Source organism: Macaca nemestrina, chromosome 13, assembly GCF_043159975.1.
Source record: "Macaca nemestrina isolate mMacNem1 chromosome 13, mMacNem.hap1, whole genome shotgun sequence".
NCBI lineage: Eukaryota > Metazoa > Chordata > Mammalia > Primates > Cercopithecidae > Macaca > Macaca nemestrina.
This window is the reverse complement of record NC_092137.1, coordinates 57,526,513-57,549,411: the sequence shown is the minus strand read 5'-3', so window position 1 is coordinate 57,549,411 and position 22,899 is coordinate 57,526,513. Positions and strand designations below refer to the sequence as shown.

Here is a 22,899-nt window from a genome sequence, read left to right as displayed (position 1 = left end):
TACAGTTTCTACCAGTCCATTGGTAATCACACATCTAATCTTTTGTGATATTCACTTTTTCCATAATTGTATTTAACAAATTAATCAGTTTTTTAAATTTTCTGAAGAGATTATTACAACTTCTGTGTCATATCTAAGTCTAGTTTAGTTGGTTGCTTTGTCTTACAGCTCTCTGTTACTTTTTTGTGTGCCTTGTATTTTGGCTAAAATGTATACAACTTTTGTTACTAACAAAAATAGGCTATCTTATCTCTTCTATTTATGTATGTTTTTATGTTTCCCCACAATATAATATTTGATTACAGCAGATTTTAGTGAATCTTGGAATAAGAAAGAAAGTTTTTTTTTTCCCACTTATTTTGATAATTCTAGTTAGTTTTCATTACTGATATGGACATTGTATGACATTTAAATAGATTTAACTAATATATTTTTTCTAATAGTATAAAGTAATTTTTAAAATTAGAACTTCATATTCCAGTGTGGAATTGTGGACATCTTTTCTTGTCCTGGCCTAAAACCATTTGTGCCCAAATACAAATCATGTATATCACAATGCAGGAAAAAAAACGTTTAAAGAATTTCTGCAAAATATTAGAGCTTCCTGGATGTCATAAGAAATTATGGAAGGTTGTTTCTTTTAATGCTTTAATTAGAGACTAGAGGAAATACACAAATATAAAAGCAAAGTGTTTTTATATACTGTTTTATATATCTTATATACTTATTTTGCCATTGAAAATAATAAACAATTTGCTGTTTATTATTTTATCTCTAGACATTAGCTCAGAGCCTGCAATTCTGTAATTGGCTAATAAGCACTTACTGAATGAACAAATGAATGCATGTGTGAATATATGAAGCCATGAAAGAAGTAGGTTTTTGCAAGATTTCAGAGGCATATATGTGACAGATTAGTGAATCAGGAACATAAGATAGCTACAACATAAAAGTATATTACAGAAAAACATGAAATTCTGACTGGGTGCAGTGGCTCATGCCTGTAATCCCTGCACTTTGGGAGGCCGAGGCGAGTGGATCACCTGAGGTCAGGAGTTAGAGACCAGCCTGACCAACAGGGTGAAACCCTGTCTCTGCTAAAATACAAAAATTAGCCAGGTGTGGCGGTGCAAATCTGTAGTCCCAGCTACTCGGGAGGCTAAGACAGGAGAACTGCTTGAACCTGTGAGGCAGAGGTTGCAGTGAGCTGAGATTGTGCCGCTGTACTCCAGCCTGAGCGACAGAGTGAGACTCCGTCTCAAAAAACAAAGAAACAAACAAACAAACCATGAAATTATAATTTTATGAACGATTTTATACTATTAGAAAAATATATTAGTTAAATTTGTCTGAATATCATTAGCCAAAAAAAAAAAAAAATGTATCACTGAGAAACCATTCCCTTGTACATTTCTTGGAAAACTTGAGAGTAATTTCACAGTCTCCATAATATGGAATAGTTAGAAAACTCTGGAATGCATCAAACTTCAGTGATTTACCTTAAAGAAAATAAAGTTGTGTTTTTTTGTTTGTTTGTTTGTTTTTTGAGACGGAGTCTCGTTCTGTTGCTCAGGCTGGAGTGCAGTGGCGCAATCTCCACTCACTGCAAGCTCCGCCTCCCAGGTTCATGCCATTCTCCTGCCTCAGCCTCCCAAGTAGCTGGGACTACAGGCTCCGGCCACCAGGCCCAGCTAGTTTTTTTTGTATTTTTTAGTAGAGACGGGGTTTCACCGTGTTAGCCAGAATGGTCTCGATTTCCTGACCTCCTGATCTGCCCACCTGGGCCTCCCAAAGTGCTGGGATTGCAGGCGTGAGCCAGCACGCCTGGCGAGAATAAACGTTTTAATATTAAAGTACTACATGCGTAAAAATGGTATTACCCAGAATATAACGTTATTTCTTTTTGAAAGATCCACTGGGCAATTTGGCAACTAGGGTGAGTTGGGGAAACAAAAATAGACCAAACAAAATCAAAAGGCAAAGGGCAAAGCAAGAGTAAAAACTGATGAAAATCATGAATTACAAGTAGGATTTTGTGATGTCTCTAACTTTATTAGCATGCAATAAATGTAGTTTCGTCATCTTCAAGGCTAATAAAAAGAGTTGTTGATTCTCTGAAATATGATTCTCAGAGAATATGATTCTCTGAAAAAAAAGGAATAAAGGATTGAGTCTATCACTTGAAAGAGAGAAGAGGGAACGTTATCTCAGTCAGGTGAACTAAGTTGAATATTTTTGACAAGATAGAAATATTTAAGTTTTTATGTTATTATATAAAATTTCTGGACTTATATCAGAAGCAGACAGTCAAATATCGATAAACAAAGCCTCTCTCAGGATGTAAATAACAATGATGCACTAAATTAAATAACAAATAAATAATATTCATTTCCTGAGTGTCTCTTCTCTGCTCTTTGGTAAAATAATTGCATATTTTCTTTAACATTTATTCAAACATTCAGCAAGTTATTGTTGGGTCCCCTTCACTGTCTGGTAGTCCTATAAGAATATTTGAAAATCGCACATATTATATTTAATAATGGCTGTGACTAAATAACAAATTAAGTTTTATAGTAAAAGGTAAAAAAGCAAGTGATTAATTCAAAAAGGACATTCCAATTAGATTTGTGGATGAAATTTCAGAGAGATGTCACATAGACACCAGCCATTTACCTATTTTAACCATCTTGTATATAAAACATTTTTCTTTTTTTTTTTTTTTTTTTTTTTTTTTTTAGACAGAGTCTCGTTTAGTCGCCCAGGCTGGAGTGCAATGGCGCGATCTCGGCTCACTGCAAGCTCCGCCTCCCGGGTTCACGCCATTCTCCTGCCTCAGCCTCCCGAGTAGCTGGGACTACAGGCGCCCGCCGCCTCGCCCGGCTAATTTTTTGCATTTTTTTTAGTAGAGACGGGGTTTCACCGTGTTAGCCAGGATGGTCTCGATCTCCTGACCTCGTGATCCGCCCGCCTCGGCCTCCCAAAGTGCTGGGATTACAGGCGTGAGCCACCGTGCCCGGCCGTATATAAAACATTTTTCTGTAAAACAAAGAAACCATGTTAAAAATTAGGTATCCAGTTAACAGGTTCTAGTTTCTATACATGAAGAGGAACTTTGGTCTTCAAATTTGTTTCAAACTTATATGCATGAAGGAAAAATACATGTGTTATCACAAACACATTTTTGTACTTAGCACCCCACCCCACAGAAATACAAACTACCATCAGAGAATACTATAAACACCTCTACACCAATAAACTAGAAAATCTAGAAGAAATGGATAAATTCCTGGACACTTACACTCTCCCAAGACTAAACTAGGAAGAAGCTGAATCCCTGAGTAGACCAATAACAGGTTCTGAAACTGAGGCAATAATTAATAGCCTACCAACCAAAAAAAGTCCAGGACCAGATGGATTCACAGCCGAATTCTACCAGAGGTACAAGGAGGAGCTGGTACCATTCCTTCTGAAACTATTCCAATCAATAGAAAAAGAAGGAATCCTCCCTAACTCATTTTATGAGGCCAACATCATCCTGATACCAAAGCCTGGCAGAGATACAACAAAAAAAGAAAATTTTAGACCAATATCCCTGATGAACATCGATACAAAAATTCTCAATAAAATACTGGCAAACCAAATCCAGCAGCACATCAAAAAGCTTATCCACCATGACCAAGTGGGCTTCATCCCTGGGATGCAAGGCTGGTTCAACATACACAAATCAGTAAACGTAATCCATCATATAAACAGAACCAAAGACAAAAAACACATGATTATCTCAATAGATGCAGAATAGGCCTTTGACAAAATTCAGCAGCGCTTCATGCTAAAAACTCTCAATAAATTTGGTATTGAAGGGACGTATCTCAAAATAATGAGAGCTATTTATGACAGAACCACAGCCAATTATCATACTGAATGGGCAAAAACTGGAAGCATTCCCCTTGAAAACTGGCACAAGACAGGGATGCCCTCTCTCACCACTCCTATTCAACATAGTGTTGGAAGTTCTGGCCAGGGCAATCAAGCAAGATAAAGAAATAAAGGATATCCAATTAGGAAAAGAGGAAGTCAATCTGTCACTGTTTGCAGATGACATGACTGTATATTTAGAAAACCCCATCGTCTCAGCCCCAAATCTCCTTCAGCTGATAACCAACTTCAGCAAAGTCTCAGTATACAAGATCAATGTTCAAAAATCACAAGCATTCTTATACATCAAATATACTTATCTATTAAAATTCATTAGGGTGCAATTTACTTGTGTGAACGGTTGTTCTCTTATTTGCCACTTTTTGGTAAATAGTATGAGTTTCAATTCATTTTTGAATGTGAATAGTTAAAAAGAATTTCACAAAAATTTTTTGCTCACAGCATCATATTCTAGCAGCATATTAATCCATCCTTAATAGTGCTTGTAAGAAAATACCAATAAAGCTGCTTTGCTTTTTTTTCTTGTGTATATTTTTGTGTTTGTCAGAAAGCCGGTGGTAGCTTATGTAGCTGGAAACTTCTGAGCAAATTACTTACTTGTTAATTAGTGGTTTCAACCTAAAATATGATTTCCTCATAGGAGTGTGGATATATAATTATATATTTCCCTATATGAGTGTACAGATATATTTTATATTATATATAAGTATATATTTTTATATAAACATATACTATATAATATATAAATTATAAATATATGTAACTATATATTTATATATGTGTATATATATTTATATATATTTACACACCCCATACAATAGTGCAGAATTTGGGCTTTGGAAATTGATGGCAATTTTTTCTTTTTTAAAAATTTCCTGTTTTAAAATTTAATTTTTAAATTAACAAATAATAATTGTACATATTCATGAGTTACACAGTGATGTTTCAATAATGTAATGTATATTGATCTGATAAGGGCAATTAGCATATCCATCATCTCAAATATTTGTCATTTATTTGTGTTGGGAACATTCAATATTTTCCTTCTAGCTATTAGAAACTATATATTATTGTTAACGATGATCATCCTACAATGATCATCCTACAATGAATTCTAGTGTAGAACACTAGAATTCATTCCTCCTATTTGGCTGTAATTTTATAACTTCTAACAAATCTCTCCCTATCCCCTAGCTTCCCCTTCCCAGCATCTCATATCTTCTGTTCTACTTTTTACTTCTATGAGATCAACTTTTTTTAGCTTCTACATATGAGTGAGAACATGTTGTTTTTAACTTTCTGTTCCTGGCTTATTTCACTTACCATAATGTCCTCCAGTTCCTGGATGACAGCTCTTTCTTCTGACAATGTACTTACACCTAGAAAATAATGAGAGTGTTGGAAATTACATTTGTATGATAATTATATTTCTAATTCTAAATACTAGGAACACTATTTTCTCTTCCTTATATTCTGACTGTGGGGACCACTCATTCCCCTATTGAGTGGAAGAAATGACCAGTGCTAAAAGGAATATTCAGGACCCAATGTAATTTACATTCGTATGGGGGAAGGGAAGTTAGGAAACAGAGAGATAATTAAAGAGAAAAAATGGCAGAAAATAAATTGATTAGTGTCTCCGCTCTTTCCTAAGTATCAAAAAATGTTAAATAAGAAATAAATTAAGAAATGACGTCTGGCCTAACCATCTCATTGTACAGAAGCTGAAATTGTTGTCCAGTAATGTCAGACTTTCCCAAGACCTGTGTGGACTTAATAGAAAAAGGAGTCTCATAAACAGCTCTCCTCAGTGTCCTCTCTTGTCATATATTGCTTCTTTGAATTAAGAGAAGCAAATTATCTAAGTGATTTGAATGAGCATTATAATAAAAATTAATGAATATTAACTCTTTTAAGTTAACAAATTCTGACACTTAAAATTTTTATATTAGCTCTGTATAGTCTCTGTAAAACAGCAGTGCCGTGTGCCCTAATAAGCAATAACTTATATTTTTATTGCATTTGTCTAATACTGTGATTTTTGGTTTAGTTCATAAACATTATCTTATTTTATCATCACTATCACAATCTGAGATTTTATAATCTTCTTGATTCTATGACGATTCAGAGATGCAGAAAAGCTAAGAGAATTAATCTAATTTCACACAGAATCTATAGGTCTCAAACCCTGGGTCATATGATGCAACATTTTTCTTTACACTGCTGCTAGATTATATTAGCTAGGGGGTTAAAATAGTGTAGTCAGTGACCAGATACTCCTCCTTAGTTAATAATTCATATTTTGTATGTTCAAAGATTCACCTGACATCGTTTCAAAGAACCCTATGAATGAGACCCTGACAATATGAGGTACCATCAGGAACATGAATAAGTACCACATGGAGCCCCTTCTTTTAGAAATTGACATTCTCTATTTGATAGTACAATACTTAGACAAGTAAAACACTAATCTACAAAAAAAGTGCAAAATACAGTTCAAGATAATAGCATAATATATGGCAACAAAGGTGTAATTAAATATCTAAGTGATTTCACAGATTTCCCAATTAGTTCTGACACTTTATCTCCAATCAAAAATGTATGAGAGTTCTGGTTGTTCCTAACCTTTAACAACATTTGATGTTATATTTTTCTAAATTCTAATGTTTTCTAAATTCTAATGTAATAGTGTTTCAATGTAGCTTTGCATTTGATAATCTTTGAAGCTATTATAAATGGCATCATTGAGTATTGCATTTTCCAAATTGTTGTTGATAGTTTATAGTAAATACTGTTGATATATTTATGTATATTAATATCGCACTTAAGAATTTTGGTAAATTTGCATCTTAATTATAATAATGTATCAATAGATTTGGAATTTTTAATATATATCATCTGTGAATAATTATGAATTTGTTTTTCACTTCTATTCTTTTTACATTTTTATCAAACAATTTTTTTTCATCAAAAGAGTGAAGTATTTGAAACATCACCTTGAAAAACAAAAGAATTCTTTACAATTCATTATCTGTATCAGCATGGCAGCATCCCTCAAAGCAAAAACACATTTAAAAGGAAAGGAAGAAGAGTAGTTGGTAATTAAAAAACATATATTAAGAACGCGCCAAGGAAGTGTCCAATGTCTAATTATCTGTGTCCTTAGGAGAAGACAGAATGACTTATGATGGAAGCACCTGCAGTCTTCTTCTTGAACTGTGGGCTTCAGGGGAATCTAAGAGTTCCTGGCAAAGAGGAGCTAATGAAGACTGACATTGATCAATAAAGACATGGGGTTAAAAGAGCAACAATAGGAATACCTTAAAGTTGTACTCAGAAGATAGGAGCTGTCTCTGCTTCCTTTCAGAAACATCATTATTACCTTGAATCAGAGCCTGTCAGAAGCATTTTGCACAACAATTGTAAGAAGAGACTGAAGCTTCAGAAACACTTTTACGTAGGTGTTACACTTCAGAGATTTTATAAATCCAGAGAAAATAATTGACCGAAATATTAAGATATGCCTTAATCTGTTTTTTTTTCTTCTTCTTCTTTTGACAGAGTTTTGCTCTCATTGCCCAGGCTAGAGTGCAATGGCGCGATCTCAGCTTGCCACAACCTCCACCTCCTGGGTTCAAGCGATTCTCCTGCCTCAGCCTTCTGAGTAGCTGGGATTACAGGCATGCACCATCACTCCCAGCCAATTTTGTACTTTTAGTAGAGAACGGGTTTCTCTATGTTGATCAGGCTGGTCTCAAACTCCTGACCTCAGGTGATCCATCCGCCTTGGCCTCCCAAAGTGCTGGGATTATAGGCGTGAGTCACTGCGCCCGGTAAAAGGTCACACCTTTAAGCAACAACTTTGAATATTCCATTAAATTACCATTCCTTTTATAGCCAGAGGTTTGTACTGAATAAAGTAGAACATCTGTCAGTACAAGCAGACAATAGTCAAACAGACACTGTCCGTTTCTCATTCACAGTGATGAACTATTTCCTCCTACATGAACAGACACCTATAAGAAGTAATCCATTGCTTAGTGATACTACTCACCTTCTTTTTGACAGAAGTAGAGAACAGAAACTCCTTGTGCATACAAGTTATGTAAGAGGCCATGGCTATTATTCTGACATTAGTTATGTTAGACTACAACTGATGCATACCTGTTTAAAGAGAAAATATTGCTTGTTACATTCACTTTATTCAGCATAGAGAAGAAACACCAAAGTAGGTACACAGTTGAGTAGTTTTCACAAGAAATAACATCTATATCTACAGTTTAAAACAATGAGTTATTTGCTCACACTTTTGCAATATTTGTGGATCATCTGGCTGGTATTTCTGCTGGTCTTGTCTTTTGTCTCTTTTATAGTTTTAGGTATCTGGTAGCTTGACTGGGGCTGGATGACCCACAAAAGTCTCACTCACATTTCTGGTGGGTTAGTTGTGGCTGCTGTTTGGATGACTTATTCTTCTTTCATTGGCCCAGCCAGCAGGTTAGCCTGTAGGAGAATATAGCAGTAACAGCATTCTAGAAGCAAATCCTGATGCTTAGGTGCTTATTAATTTTCTACTTGCCTCATTTTTTTTTTTTTTTTGTCATTGGCCAAGCCAAATCACATGGCCAAAACCTTAGTCAATGTGTAAAAGTATGGATACAGGAAGGTATGACTCATTGGGGGCATCCATTAAATTAATAATCTACTATAATGCCTCAGTATACATAAGACTGGTATATATGTAAAAAGTGGTTTATTTTTCATATTTTTGTTCTGGTTTCATATACTTAATTTTTTTTTAGACTTACAGAAGAAAGGAAAACAAAAACTATAAAAAAAGAGTAAGGAGCGTCCCTATATGCTTCTCACCCACTTCCTGTAATGTTGACATTTATTTAGCCACAATACAATTAACAGAACTAAGAATTAAATATGAGTGCATATTAGTAACTAAAATGCATTCTTTATTCAGTATTCACTAACTTATATAGTCATACATTTTTCTCTTTCAGGATCCAATCCAGCATTCCATATTATTGCTTCCACCTAGTTTTCTCCAACCTGTGACAGTTTCTGAATCTTTCCCTGCCTTTCATGACCTTGACACTTTTGGAGAAAACTGGTCTGTTGTTTTGTACAATTTAGATTTGTCTGATGCATTTTCATCGTTAGATTAAGCATATGCCTTTTTGGCAAGAACACAGAAGTGATGTGTCTTTCTTAGTGTGTCCAATAGGAGTTACTTGATGTCAATAAGCAGTGATGCATTGACCTTAACCTTGATCACTTGGTCAAGTTGGTGCCTTTTGGGTTTCTCCATGGAAAAAAAATACCTCTCTCCTTTAGTGCATGTTTGAAATCAACTGAATTTCCAAGGAGAAAGGAAAAACGAGTTAAAAATATCTTTAGTTTAATTTTACTAAACACTTTTCAACTTAATTTCTTAATGTAGTCTCACAATATGTAGGGGGAATGTAACCTACTTTCCCCAAATATCTTTCTATTTCTATTTTGGAATATTGTCTTACAATGTTTTTTTTTTATTTGACAATTTCCACTAGAAGTAGATTGTCCCTCATCTTAAATTGTAATACTTTTTTCTTCCCTACCACTAAGACTTTACATAATTAGGTTTCTGCTCTACATATTCTTAAACCTCTGTTAACATACTATCAAAGATCACCCAATTAAATAGTATAAGGCATTTACTTATGATAAATGTGACTCTACAGATTAGTTATATGAAAGACCCTTGCAACAGTGTTCGATAGTGACTTATCCAAACAACCTTTATATGTCTTTTGACATTTTGCATTTAGGCACGTTTGTCTTGCAAGCACAGGCAATGACTGTTGTTTTGTTTCATTTTGTTTTTCAGTTCTGGACTATCTTTTCAAGCTTTATTTATTTATTTATTTATTTTGTAATAAACAAGTTTGGCAGATAGAAATAGTGTTTCTCTCTGGAGCAGTGTTCAGCCTTGCTTACTGACCTTTTATAACATATTTATATTCTGAGCTCAGAGTTCTTCTTCTGTAATGCAATTCACTGTATGTTCAGATGTCATTTGACTCTGTTTGCATTTCCTAGTAGGAAGTCGGACACAGCCTGCCGGGCGCAGTGGCTCATGCCTGTAATTCCAGCACTTTTAGGGGCTGAGGCGGACGGATCACCTGAGGTCGGGAGTTAGACACCAGCCTGACCAACATGGAGAAAACCCGTCTCTACTAAAAATACAAAATTACCCAGGTGTGGTGGCACATGCCTGTAATCCCAGCTACTCGGGAGGCTGAGGCAAAAGAGTCGCTTGAACCCAGGAGGCGGAGATTGCGGTGACCTGAGATCATGCCATTGCACTACAGCCTGGGCAACAAGAGCAAAACTCCGTCTCAAAAAAAAAAAAAAAAAAAAAAAAAGAAGTTGGACACGGTGAAATGGTACAAGCAGATGCTAATTCACATGCTACTGCTATTGCTGTAATAGTCCTTTATTTGTGACCCGGGGATGTTATGGCTTCCAGAAAGGTAAAATCTCAAACTCTGCACAAGCCTTGAGCTGCCTGTTAGTCTTTTCTCTCGATCTCCTTGGAGCCTCTCAAGCTGAAGAAGGACATACACAGAGGAGATTAATGTCAACTGGAAGTGCCAAACTCTGGAGGAAACAGGTTAAAATAATTTTGTGGTATATTTAAAAAAAAAAAAAGGAAGCATTTGGATTCATGGAAAAACAAGGACTTCTTGAAATTATGTATTTTCAACCAGAAAACAGTAAAAATTTAGCCTTTTTCCTATATGTTATTTTATTCTATAAGAGATAATATAGCACATTTTATTTTAATTAGTTTTTAAAAATTTCCTTAATACTCATAAAAAACTAAATAATAAAATTTTGATACTGGAGTTATTGAAACATATCATTCTCTCTCAACTCCTCATCCCTTTAGCAGTAAACACTGCTGATGATGCAGTGTTTTCCTGTGCATAAAAATTCATATAAGCATATCTGAATATCGACAATTTTTAGTTAACATTCTTACGTAACTGTGTCCATGCTTTATAAGCTTATTATGTTTTCTTCCCGACTTAATATCTTGGAGACATTTTGTGTTACTATATTTGGAGCTACTTATTGTTAAAATTGCAGCTAATATTGTTCAATGTATTTAACTATTCCCCATCTTATACATTCACATCTGTGCACACACAAACACACATGAATGCATTTGATAGATGATACTGTGTGAATTAATTTGTAAGCAACCTGCTCATTTAATCCTTTCATTTGTTTTTCTGATTCAATATAAAACAGTATTACTTTCCAAATTCTCTATTAATTATAATTTGTTAATACATTGTTCTCAATTTTTCACTACCATGAGCAACGCTAAAATGATAATCTTTGATCAGATATTTATTTGCAGATATTCAAGAGCACCTAGAGAAAATAATCCCAGCAATAGAATTTCTTGTTCAAAACACTGGTATTTTAAAATGACATTGTAGGTAGTAATTTTATTTATTCTTTTAATAAAGTTATTCTTTGAATTAATTTTTGCCTTAATATAATGACCAAAATATCCTGTACGATATGGAATAAAAATAGATTTGGGGGCATTCTGATTAGTTCCTGTTTTTAAATGTAATATTGTGTTATTTTCTATTTAGAATAATGCTTACTCAAATTTGATTTTCTAAGTATCATTTTTATCAGATTAAGAAGACTTCATGATTTGCCTAGATTTTCTTGAATTTTTGTCCCAAATTAAAGTTGACATTTACTAAATCATTGTTGTGCATTTATGTAGACAATTATACAGGTTTTAGTTTTAGTTTTGCTCGTGTAAAATCATCCTTGACTTTCTCAGATAAATTCAACATGATTTTTTAATATATATACAATATTATATTTTTGTTTAGAATTGTCTATGTATATGCTTAGATTGATGTACTACTTTATCTTACTCTAATCACTGATTTGGCATAACTACTACACCAAAGTCTTCAGATTAGTTGGGACGTATTTCCCCTTTTTCTAGTATCTGAAGGTTTCATATGCCTTTGCAATAATCTCTTCTTTGTAAAACTTAGAATAATTTAATTGTAAAATTGTAAAAATAAAACAAATGAAATATAAAAGCAAATTCAATTTGATCATAAAACACAAAAAGATAAGGAAAAAATGAAATACACTATATTGTTAAGTTTTTAAAAAGATGATTATAAAGGGCTTATGAATTGTATTAAAATTGTAGGTACGTGTATTGTATAAGAAGAGACATATGCTGTAACATCTCATAATCCTGTATTGAAGCCATGAACTCCAGTTCTTTTTGTGACTTATTACATTATTAGCCTCTAAGACTTGATTTTCTTATTTATTCAATAATATTAGCTCTAAGGTCATTGTAAAGTTAAAATAAAACAACCTTTGTAGAACAAATGTCACAGTTCTTGGCACACAGGATATACTCAATAAATGTCGACTTTTTCTTCTATTATATATATTTTTTCATTACCAAAGTCTGAATTAATGCTGCCTTTAGGCTCAGAAAATGCTATTCATTAGTTCAAAAAATATTTTTGAAAGGTTAACACCATTTGTCAAGTCTATTCTAAATCATTTGAATATTTCATTCAATGATTCTATTGAACATGTAAAAAAAAAAAAAAACTGAAGAAGTACTTGTTATGTCTTTTGCAGATCTGCATTTCCAAACAACCACCAAAACTAGCTGGGTTTAAGGTGGCTGCTTACACTACAGACCTGTTACACATATTCCAACCCCATAGTGTTAGGGTTTACAAGGATAATATTTGTGAATTTTCACATTCTATGCAGCGGTCACAATGAAGTCCTCTAAAGGCATACTTTGACGGAATCAATTTGGACATTTATGATGGCTCAAAACAAGGTCCCAAGCAATGAGAGTACGTTAGTGTAGATCACCAATATAAATAGAACAGCTATCATATCATATCAGTTCTGCCCACAGCACTTGAGTAGGAGAAGTTCTGAAATAAGATCATCAGGAACAAAGAAAGGACTTTTTCAGAATATATTCAGTTGATTCCAAATATAGCCAATCCTGCTTGATTGAATGTTTGCAAAATTCAATTCTCTGTTTGCAGATTCAGGTACAGCAGGTCTTTGAATAACAGTCATTTCATTCAACATTGTTTCCTTATAACACTGATGAGAAAAAAAGTATATATATGTTTATGTGTGTGCGTGTGAGTGTGTGTGTGTGTGTGTATTCCCACTAGGGTTCACTGTCTGGGTGGAGTCTGCAAGTTTTCCCCCATGTCTGGATGGGCTTTTTTCTGGGTACCCAGGTTTCCCCAACATTCCAAAGTTATGCACATTCAGTTCACTGGAGGATCTAATGGTCCCAGTCGGAGTGAGTGTGGGGGTGTCTGTGAGTGCACCTGGTGATACTACCTGTCTAGGGATGGTTGCTTCCTATCTGGTGTCCTAAGCTGCAGGGAGAAGCTCAGGTCACCTGCAACCCTGAACTGGAATAAGCAGGTAAATCATTACCTTATGTGCTTTTATACTGATACTTTTATTCATCTTTCTTAGATACATGTATAGCTCACATTTATTTTGAGGTTTAATATTAGAAGTTATTTGGTCATTATTTACAAGTTGGTGATGTTTTTGTGACCATAAATATGCCATAGGAACATAACTCTTGTTATACCAATTAGCCTGTCAGGCTTTCCATATGCCCTTCAAGTTTCCACAAACCTATCAACATTAAGTGAGGACTTACTATATAAAGAATGTAGATTGTTAGAATTAAAGTTTTATCCTGAGAAAAAAAATGGCACCTACCATTCAGCTCTGTCACTTAGTTTATCAATTCTTTAGAAATATTTAAATATTCATTCAGTTCTATTGTGTATTATATACTATTGTCTTTGTGTGTATCATACATGTTTTTATTCTAGAGATTCTATTTGGTTCTGTCTTATTTTAGCTGACCCCCAACTGAGTTGCTCCAAATGCTGCAGCAATGAAGTTCTCACAAGGGAGTTCTTTGGGATTCTAAAGAAAGAAGCAGTAAACTGCAGGGTGACCAATGCAAAGTATGTATTAGACGAGCTCACAAAGTACTGCAGCATATCCCCAGGCAGACAAGGAGAAGGGGATGCTCTTCCCCAGTATGTCTGCAGCAATGGCGTCAGGGTATGGAGTTTATACGCAAGCTTAAAGAACTTGGCTCAGGGCACAGGCCGGTTTCTTTAAGTGTTTTGATCAACATCCTAAATATCTTTATCACTTGGTTCAAGGCGCCAGCTTGGGTTCAAGCCTGACAGGAAAAGGGGGCAGCTGGCGAAGTCACACAGTGCTTAAGGCATTCGGTGTTTCTTAGGACACAGAAAGAAAGTGGGAAGGACTAGGGGACCCTACAGCTTGTGTTTTCAACTTAAAATAATTATTTTCAATGGATCCTTACCTGTTAGCCATCATTTCTTTCCTCTATTGTTTCTTCAAAGATACTAATTTCTACCCTTTATATACGTCAGTTCTTAAAAACCGAAATCTGTTGCTGTTTCTGACTCTGACAGAGAGTAAATGGTTATCTCCTGCATTTTTCAATTTTTTTAAGTTCATATTTTATTGAATTAATCGATGGGCGAGCCAATGGGTCTGAATTGGGAATATCTTCCTTTAGAAATGTTCTGTATTGTTTCTGCCAGAAGTCAGGGGAGATATTTGCTTATAGCTGGGATCATAGTTTTATATAATTTTATCTGTATTATTAATTTCATAAGTACTTTCTCATATTCTAACTACCCCTGAATAAACATAATTTTTAATGGTTGATTAAAATTCTTAATGCAAGTACAACAATTAAAGTAAGCATTCTGTTCTTGTTGGATACTTTCATTGTTTTACTATTACAAACAAAAACATAATGCTATTATTCATTATGTTTCACTTGAATTATTTTCTCATGTTGGATGTAAAAGTAACTAGGGCAGAGGTAATAAAGCATTTTGAGGTATTTGACTGTAAAACTGCTATTCAAAGATTACACAAATTTACACTCTTGTAAGCAGTGTATCAAAGTGATCATCTCAGCCTTCTCTTGCTCTGATGGCTAATTTGTAGGTTAAAGAGGGTATTTATTAGACTTTAAAGTGCTATGTATATAGCACTTCAACTATATATATATACACACACACATATATACATATGGTACTTTAAATTTGACTTTTGTTATTTCTAAATTTTTAATGAAGTTGAACATTTTCCTTATATGGTATCCATTATTTATTTTTTTCCAGTATTGAATAATTCTTGTTATATTGTTATCTTAAATTGGCTTTACTTTTTGTTTGTTTACTATTAACTTTATCTTTCCTCAGATCTTGATGGAAAGTTCAAGACAAAATCAGTTTAAGAATTTAGAAAATCGTATTGCTTCTCGGCCTTTTGGCTAAGATCAAGTGAAGAATTTAGAAAATCTTGGGACTTCTTTATTCCATCTGTGCATACAGTGCTATTTATAATTTGGGGGTTTTGGGCTTCTGGTTTGTATTATATTTAGTTTTATATAAGTCAGAGTCTATATGCCTAAATCAACATATGCCCAGTGCTTGAATGGTGGGCTCAATTTTTTCCAGTGAAAATATATTGCTTTGAAAACAAAGTAACTGACTCAATTTTATGATGGCTAAATACAAATTTCTTAAATTTTATACTTTCTCTGGTGATCAATATTGATGTTTTAAAATTAATATCATGCCCTTAAAAACTGATCCTTATATCAACTGCATTGGCATGTTTTTGTTTGTTTGTTTCTTTAGAGACAAAGTCTTGCTGTGTCACCCAGGCTGGAGTGCAGTGGCACAATCTTGACTCACTGCAATCTGTGCCTCACGGGTTCAAGCGATTCTCCTGCCTCAACCTCCTGAGTAGCTAGGATTACAGGGACACGCCACCACGCCTGGCTAATTTTTGTATTTTTACACCAAATGGAAGTTTCAAAGGCTTATGGCTTATGCTTTCTGGAATGGCAGCCCAAACAGTACCTGGCACCCTGTGAGCTGTGGCTGGAGCCAGAATGTCTAGGATACATGGGGCACTGTCTTGAAATGGCACCAGTCAGTGGTACCTCAACCTGGCCCCCCAAATTATGTTGTCTTCCTAGACCTCTGGGACTGTGATGCGGGAAGTAGTCTAGGAGATTTCTGAAATATCCTGGGGGGCTTTCTCCCCATTTTCTTTACTATTAGCACCTGACTCCCTTTTAGTTGTGCTAATCTCTCTAGCAAGTAATTGCTGTGCAGCACCCTTGAACTTCTTTCCTGAAAATGCTTTTTCCTTTCTTACCACATGTCCAGGCTGCAAATTTTCTGATATTTTGCACTTTATTTCCTTTTTAATAATAAATTTCACTTTCAGGCTTTTGCTTTCCTACTTTATCTGATCATAAGCTATTAAAAACAGGAAAACCACTTCTTGAAGGTTTTGCTGCTTTGAAACTTCTTCTGACAGATACCCTGGGTCATAAGTTTACCCCTCCACAAAGCCCCAGAGCATGAACACGATGCATCCAAGTTCTTTGCTATGGAAAAATATGGGTGACCTTGGCTCCGGTTTCCAATAAATTCCTCATTTCAATCTGTGACCTCATCAGCAAGGCCTTCACTGTGTATATGCTATCTACATTTTTTAATCACAGTCACCTAACCAGTCTTTAAGAATTTCCAAACTTTCTCTGCTCTTCTGAGTCCTCAAAACTTTTCTAACCTCTACCCATTAACTCAGTTTCAAAGCTACTTCCACATTTTCAGGTATCTTTACAGTAATGCCGTACTCTTTGTTACCAATGTTCTGTCATAGTTCATTTGTGTTGCTATAAAGAAATGTCTGAGGCTAAGAAGCTTATACAAAAAAAAAAAAGTTTTATTTGACTCAGAGTTTTACAGGCTGAATAAAAACGATTGTGCCAACATAGCTTCTGGTGAGGGCCTCCAGCTTCTTTCATTGATGGTGGAAGGTGAAGGAGAACTGGTATACAGAGATTGCATGGTAAGCATGGAAGTGAGAGAGAGGGAGGAAATGTCAGCTTGTTTTTAACAACCAGTTTTCATGGGAAATAATAGAGCAAGACTCATTCATTACCATGAAGACAGCACCAAGACACATGAGGAATCAACCCCCATGACCCAAACTCTTCATATTGGACTCCACCTGCAACATAGGGGATCAAATTTCAACATGAAGTTTGGGGGCAAAACCATCCAACTATAGGGATTTCTTTTTGAGATTATTCACTGTTAGCATATGAAAGTGCTGCTGATTTTGTATGTAACAACTTTGCTGAATTCATTCATTCATTCTTTTTTGCTAGGATCTTAAATATAAGATTACATCATCTGCAAACAAACATATTTGGACTTATTTCTTTCCAATTTTTTACGCCTTTTTATTTTTTCTCTTGCCTAATTGTTTTAGCAAAGATTTCCAGTGCTCTATTTAATTAAAGTTACAAAAGGCGAATATCATTGTCTTGTTCTAGATCTTAGAGGAAGACTTTCCACTTTTCCCCATTTGGTATGAGGTAGTTATATGTTTGTTATATATGGCCTTTATTGTTTTGAAGTGTGTTCCTTCTATACTCAGATTAAGAGTTTTTATCATAAAGATATGTTAAATTTATCAAATGCTTTTTTGACATTTAAATCATCTATTTTATCTATTGAAATCATCTATGGTTTTTGTTCTGGATTCTGTTAATGCGCTGTGTCGTGTGTATTAATTTGCATATGGTGAACCACCTTGCATCACTGAGAGGAATCCCACATTTTTAATGTGTTGTGTTCAGTTTGATAGTATGTTGTTGAGGAATTTTGTATGTGTATACACCAGGGATATTGGTCTACAGTTTTCTACTTTTGTTGCATCCTTGACTACTTTTGATATCAGGGTAATGCTGGGGCTCCTAGTATGAATTTCAAGGTATCTACCCCATTTAAATTTTTTTAGTTTTAACAGAATTTGTATTATTTCTTCATTAAATGTTTGGTAGAATTCAGGAGTAAAGCCACCAAATTTCATTGGAGCTTTCCTCATGTGAGACTTTTTATTACTACTTTGATTTGGGTAGTCATTATTGGTCTGCTGAGGTTTTCCATTTCTTCATGCTGCAATCTTGGTAGATAGCATATGTCTAGAAATGTTTGATTTGTTCAGTTTTCCAAATTGTTGGTGTACAGCTGTTCATGATAGACTCTAATGAGCATTTGTATGTCTGTCATATCAGTTGTTATGTCTTTGTTTTTATTTCTAGTTTTATTTACTGGGGTCTTCTCTCTTTGGTTACTAGTGTCACTAGTAGTTTGTCAGTTTTGTTTATTCCAAAAACCATAACTTTTTGTTTTGTCAATCTTTGGACTTTTAAATTTTCAAGTATAATTATTTCTGTTCTGACTTTTGTTGTTTACTTTATTCCACTAACTTTGAGTTGGTTTGTCTTTGCTGTTCTAGTTCTTTGAGGTGCATCATTAGGTTGTTTATTTGTAGGCTTTTAACTTTTTTGATGTAGACATTTATTGCTATAAACTTCCTTCTTATTACTGCTTTTTCTGTATCTCATAGATTTTTGTATGTTGGGTTTCCATTTTCATTTGTTTCAAAATTCTTTAAAATTTTCTTTTTAACTTCTTAATTGACCCAATAGTTGTTCAGGGGATTTTTTTTTTTCAAATTCCATGTGTTTCTATAGTTTCCAAAGTTCCTCTTGTTATTGATTTCTAGTGTTACTACATTTCGGTCTAAAAAGATGTTTGATTTAATTTTGATATTGTTAAACTTGTTGAAACTTGTTTTGTGCCTTAACATATGGTTTATTCTGAAGGCTATTTCCTATGCTAATGAGAAGAATGTCAATTCTGAAGCAGTTGGTTGAAATGTTTCATAAATGATGGGTTCATTTGTTTTAGTGTGTAGTTTAACTCCAGTGCTTCTTTGCTGAATTTCTGTAATCTATTACTGACTGTGGGGTGTTGAATTCCCCTACTATTACTCTATCGCAGACTTTTCCTTCCTTTAGATCGAGTAATGTTTGTTTTAATTATTTGGGTCCTCTGCTGTTGAGTGCATATAAATTTATACTTGTTATATTATCTTGCTGAAATGACCCATTTACCATTATTTCGGTAACTTTCTTTGTCTCTTTTCATTGTCTTTGACTTGTAATATATTTTACCTGACAATATGATTTGGATTTGTGTCCCTGCTCAAATCTCATGTTGAATGAAGGAAGGGCCTGGTAGGAAGTGATTGGATCATGGGGGTGAATTTCTTCCTTGCTGTTCTCAGATAGAGAGTGAGTTCTCATGAGCTCTGATGGTTTAAAAGTGTGTGGCACTTCCTCTTTTGCTCTCTCTCTCTATCCTGCTCTGTCATGGTAAGAAGTGCTTGCTTCCCCTTTGCCTTCCTCCATGATTGTAAGTTTCCTGAGGCCTCCCAATCATGCTTCCTGTTAAGCCTGTATAACTGTGAGTGAATTAAACCTCTTTCTTCATAAATTACTCAGTCTTGGGTATGTCTTTATGGCAGTGTGAAAAGGGACTAATGTAGAGAATTGGTACTGGGATTGGGGCATTGCTATAAAGATACCTGAAAATGTGGAAGTGATTTTAGAACTGGGTAATAGGCAGATGTTGAAACTATTTGGAGCTTCCTAGAGACTTGTTGAATGGTTTTGACCAAAAAGTCCAGGCTGAACTGGTCTCAGATGGAGAGGAAGTATTTGTTGGGAACAAAAGCAAAGGGGACTCTTGCTATGCTTTAGCAAAGAGACTGGGGGTATTTTGCCACTGCCATAAAAATCTGTGGAACTTTGAACTTGAGAGAGATAATTTAGGGTATCTGGTGGAATAAATGTCTAAGCAGCAAAGCATTCAAAACATGATCTGGTTGTTTCTAAAAGTGTATGCTCATATGTGTGAAGAAAGAGATGGCCTGAAATTGGAACATATATTTAAAAGGGAAGCAGAGCATAAAACTTTGAAATATATGCAGCCCAACCATCCATTTTCTGAGGAGAAATTCAAGCCCTATGCAGATGTTTGCATAAGTAATGAGAAGCAGAATGTTAATAGCCAAAGCAATGGGGAAAATATCTTCATGGCATTCTAGAGATCTTCATGGAGGCCCCTCCCATAACAGGCCTGAAAGCCTAGGACAGAAAAATAGTTTTGTGGACCATATCTAGGGCCCAGCTGCTCTGTGCAGCCTCAGGACATGGTGCCCTGCATCCCAGCTGCTCCAGTTCCAGCAGTGATTAGATGTGGCCAAGGTGTAGCTTGGGCTGTTGTTTCAGAGGATACAAGCCCCACACCTTGGTTACTTCCATATGGTGTTGGGCCTGCAGGTGTGCAGAAGGCAAAAGATTGGGAGTCTCTGCCTAGATTTCAGAGGATGTGTGGAAAAGTCTGGATGTCCAGGCAGAAGTTGGCTTCAGGGGGAGAGCTCTCATGGAGAACTTCTAATAGGGCAGTAGAGAGGAAAAAGTTGGGGTTGGAGCCCCCACACAGAGTCCCCACTGGACTACTGCCTAGTGAAGCTGTGAGAAGAGGGCCAATGTCCACCAGAATGCTAGATCCACTGACCGCTTGCATTGTGCACCTGGAAAAGCTGCAGGCATTCAATGCCAGCCCTTGAGAGCAGCCATGGGAGTTGAGCCCCTGCAGAGATATATGGGCGGAGCTGCCCACATATATGGGAGCGCATTCCTTGCATTCAGTGTGCCCTGGATGTGAAACATGGAGTCAAAGAAGATTATTTTGGAGATTTAAGATTTTATGACTGCCCTGCTGGGTTTTTGGAGTTGCATGAGGCCTGGACTGTAGCCCATTTGTTTTGGTTGATATCTTCCTTTTGTAATGGGAGTATTTACCCAATGCCTGAACTCCCATTGTATCTTTAAGTCACTAACTTGGTTTTTTTTTATTTTACCAGGTTATAGGCAGAAGCAAATTGCCTTGTCTCAGATGAAACATTGGACTTAGACTTTTGAGTTAATGCTGAAATGATTAAGACTAAGAGACTGTTGAGGAGGGATCATTGTATTTTGCAATGTGAGGACATGAGGTTTGTGAGGGACCAGGGTGGAATGATATGGTTTGAATTTATGTTTCCGCCCAAATCTCATTTTGAATTGGAGGAGGGGCCTGGTGGGAAGTGTTTTGATCATGGTGGTGGATTTCCCCTTTGTTGTTATTATGATAATGAGTGAGTTCTCATGATATCTGATGGTTTACAAGTTGTGGCACTTCCTTTCTGCTATGTCTCTCTCCTGCTTCACTGTCATTACACATGCTTACTTCCCCTTCGCCTTCTGTCATGATTGTAAGTTTTCTGAGGCCTTCCAGTCATGATTCCTTTTAAGTCTATGGAATTGTGAGTCAATTAAACCTTTTTTAAAAATAAAATGCCCAGGTTCAGGTAGTTCTTTATAGCAGTGTGAAAATGGACTAGTACACCTGATATACAAATGGCTACTCCCACTCTTTTTTAGTTTTTATTTGCATAGAAGATTTCATTCATCTCTTCACTTTCAGACTATGCATGTTGTTATAGGTGAAGTGAGTGCCTTGTAAGCAGCATATAGTCGGGTCTTTATAAAAATATCCATTCAGCTAATCTATGTCTCTTAATTGGAGAATTTAGTCAATTTACATTTAATGTTATTATTATAGATAAGGACATACTATCATTCTGTTAGTTGTTTTTTCCTTGTTTGTAGTTCCTCTCTTTCTTACTGTTGCCTTTTTTGTTAAGGGATTTTCTCTGGTAGTATGTTTTATTTTGTTGCTTTTTATTTTTAGTGTATCTATTATGTTTTTGCTTTATGATTGCCATGAGACTTACAAAAAAAATCTTATAGATGTAACAACTCATTTTAAACAGATGGTTTACAAGTGTGTGGCACTTTCCTTATCTATGACCACAAAGAAAATAAACAAAGGAAAAACTAGAGAATGTTCTACACTTAAACTCCATCCCCCTATTTTGACTTTTGTAGTCTCAATTTTCATCTTTAAATTTTGTCTGTCTTAACAGGTTGCTATGGTTGTTATTTTTTAAATAGATTTGACTTTTTCTCTTAGTGTTATAGATATGAGTGGATTATACACAATTACATTATTAGAATATTCTGAGTTTATCTACTCACTTTTACTAGTAGTTTTATACCTTCAAATGTTTTCTTTTTCTACGCTAGTGTACTTTTCTTTCACACTGAAAAACTCTCTTCAGTGTTTCTTATAAGGTGTGTCTTATAAGGTGTGTCATCCATTTTTTAAATTTAGCATTCATACTTCTTCAAATCAGTATCTCCCATGAGTTCATTTTAATAACTGCCTGCTGTAATTTCATGTTTCCAATGTTATTTTATTTATCTCAGTATATTCTTTGTCCTCTATTTGAAACCTTTCTTTGGCAGGTCATTTAATTCAACCTATTCTAAATAATCAGATTCACTTGGCCATGGTGTCTCTGAGACCCTTGACTAATTGCTCCATCATTTCAGTTGCTTTTAATGTGAGAGATTCATTATAGCCATGTTGCTTAGTGCCCAAGATGGACCATCAGCATACTAATAGTTTCTGGCTTTTCCTGACTTCTGGGTTCAAGTGAAATGCTACACCTAAAGGCACGTGTTATAGATTTTTAAGCAGCTGATGAAAATTCCAGGTAACAAAACCTTGAAGTACATGTGGAGTTGACTTTTTTTCTTTTTAGCCTTACGTTCTGGGATATATGTGGTACACAACGTGTGGGTTTGTTACATAGACATATATGTGCCATGGTGGCTTGTTGCACTTATCAACCCATCATATAGGCTTTTAAGCCCTGCATGCATTAGGTATTTGTCCTAATGCTCTCCCTTGCATTGCCTCCCACCCCCCAACAGGCTCCAGTGTGTGTTCTTCCCACTCC

General features: G+C 35.3%; 2 long non-coding RNA genes across 8 annotated transcripts in view; one reads left to right on the top strand and one right to left on the bottom strand.

The window, feature by feature from the left end:
- Nucleotides 1–22,899, bottom strand: part of LOC105465074 (uncharacterized) — a 234,945-nt gene that overhangs the window by 103,456 nt on the left and 108,590 nt on the right. For all 7 annotated transcript variants that reach the window (XR_011611745.1, XR_011611740.1, XR_011611741.1 and 4 more), the window contains 3 exons: nt 8,242–8,439; nt 7,991–8,100; nt 5,260–5,315 (listed from right to left, as the gene is read on the bottom strand). This is a non-coding gene — a long non-coding RNA (uncharacterized lncRNA). The remainder of the gene's footprint in view (nt 1–5,259; nt 5,316–7,990; nt 8,101–8,241; nt 8,440–22,899) is intronic.
- Nucleotides 6,837–10,355, top strand: LOC139357855 (uncharacterized). The gene is made up of 2 exons (XR_011611746.1): nt 6,837–7,393; nt 7,498–10,355. It is a non-coding gene; the product is annotated as an uncharacterized lncRNA (long non-coding RNA).